This window comes from Carlito syrichta, unplaced genomic scaffold, assembly GCF_000164805.1.
Source record: "Carlito syrichta isolate Samal-C Ts95f unplaced genomic scaffold, Tarsius_syrichta-2.0.1 Scaffold247176, whole genome shotgun sequence".
Classification (NCBI taxonomy): Eukaryota; Metazoa; Chordata; class Mammalia; order Primates; family Tarsiidae; genus Carlito; species Carlito syrichta.
The window spans coordinates 1-2085 of NW_007191272.1; the positions used below are offsets into that span (position 1 = coordinate 1).

At 46.6% G+C, this 2085-nt stretch overlaps 1 long non-coding RNA gene across 1 annotated transcript in view; it reads left to right on the top strand.

Moving 5' to 3' along the window:
* Positions 1-568: 568 nt before the first annotated feature.
* The window catches only part of LOC103253708, a 3534-nt gene continuing 2017 nt past the window's right edge, over positions 569-2085 (top strand). Inside the window, exon 1 of the long non-coding RNA XR_503899.1 lies at positions 569-773. This is a non-coding gene — a long non-coding RNA (uncharacterized LOC103253708). The remainder of the gene's footprint in view (positions 774-2085) is intronic.

Sequence of the window (2085 nt, forward strand, 5' to 3'; positions counted from 1 at the left end):
AAACCAGTATGAGACTGGAGCAATGAGGGTCCAAGGATGCCCTAAGACTGGTGTTTGATGATGTCCATGGTCTCCTCTCAACTCAGGGAGAAGAGGACTTTGTCGAGCATGTGACAAACTGGAGAGGCAGGCCATGAATACATACTAAAGCATCTTACGCTCAACTTGTGCACAACTCACGCCTTAGTGGCACATCTTCTGAGGAATCAGGGAATGTGGAAGGGTGATGCAAATAAGGAGAGTGGGCTCCAGTCACATTCACAGGGAAAACATTATAAGAAGTAGATACGATATCCACTTGTGAATTCATCAAGAGTCTAGAAAGCTCAAGCGGCGAAAACGCACTGACTGAAAGCAGCAGGCTAGACAAAAGCATTCCAAATATTGGCCATTAAACCCAGTTATTACACTGTAGACCGCTTGATAGCTTGAGATTTCAGAGGACACGCATCCAATATGGACCACCCTGAACCCTGGGTATGCTGTGTTCTTTGGGTCCTGATCCATGGGGATCGCACACTTTGCCAGAAAACAGGTGCCAACTGATACGTATTGTCTCATCAGGATGTATTTCGCATAAAGGTCTGTGGGAAGTGGCCTCCCAGTTGAAGTATCAGTTTCCTTTCGGACACGCATTTTGGACTCCTCTTCTGCCAGAAAGTGGCCTGGAAATAAGCTGCTATCCCAAAAACAAACGGCTGTAATGACGTGAATGGCCGCGGATCCTCTGGAATTGAAACATTCTCCCAAACGCTGTTCCTGGTTGACTTGTGGTGAGCATATGACTGTCCTTGCTACATATACGGAATTGGCAGATACTTTTGTTGGGCCAATGATGAGTACTTTACATTGCCCTGAGGAGCGGTGATGACTTAAATATCAAGTACAATGGCATGACGCTGAGGCCCAGCCTTGAAGACAGTTGAGTAATCCAACTTGAGGAAAATGATGATGGTCCCTTCGGTACGATTTAGTTTGGTGCCGGAGGACTTGACGTACGCGAGGGCCATCTGGTGGACCATGTGGATATGCTACTCCATAAAATTCCCCATGTTATCTTTATACTTGAATCCTCATGCCAGTCCTGGCCATTTTAGCCATCCTTGTGGCCCACCACATCACACTTTTTGCTTTCAGAGTAATATTCTGCTCGGAACGGCTGCATGGCATGCACCGTCGTACAGGAGTGCATGGCTTCCATTGGGTGTCATGAGAAATGGTTTATCAGTCACCGAGGGTCATCATGCAAGGAGGTGTTCTTGGTCTGGGAGGCAAGGTGGACCGTCAGCAATGCATGCAGTTTTCTCTCAGTCATGGTTGAAACGGGAGTAAGCGGCACCTTGAGTTTCTCTTGGCATGCTCTTCTACGAGCCCCATGCTTGTTTTTCAAAGCGAGGATCAATACACTTTGGTCTTGCTCTAAGGAGAGAGAGATTCATGCTTGTTTAATAATGATCAATGCATTTGTGGCTCAGGCTGTGAATGGACATGTCCACTGCTGGGTCACTTGGGGAAACGTCGATAGGATTGAATGGTGGCACAGAGCACAGAGAATTCTCTGGTCTTTTGATGTGAGGGGCACACCACTCAAAAATTACTGTCCAACATTTTTCCTACCACCGACTTTCTTCAGAACTCAAGCCATGAAAACACACAGGCTAAATCTCTGGCAACATGCCACATAAGCAAGCTTTGTTACGGCAATCCACCTTTGAGAAGGTGGAACTCTTTCCCACCTGAGATACCAAGGGAGGCATGTCCAAGCTGTATCAGAAGGACCCTGTCTGCACTTGACTCCATTCATGGAGGAACTTCTGTCTCAGCCTACTGGACGGATTCCACATGAATAGATATCTAATTTCATCATTATGTGGATGAACCGATTGTTTGAGTGAGCAAAATTAGGGAGATATTAGACAGCTTGTTCACTCAAGCTGTCCTCCACTTTTTCCCGGGAATCCCTTCTTCAGGGAAGTCCTTGGGAATAACTGCTATTTTCTGGACGAATTCGTTATCAAGGTTCTTGGCCGCATGTCCTCACGAGGTAAAATCGTCTCCACTAATCTGGTCTCATTCGGTTCCTTC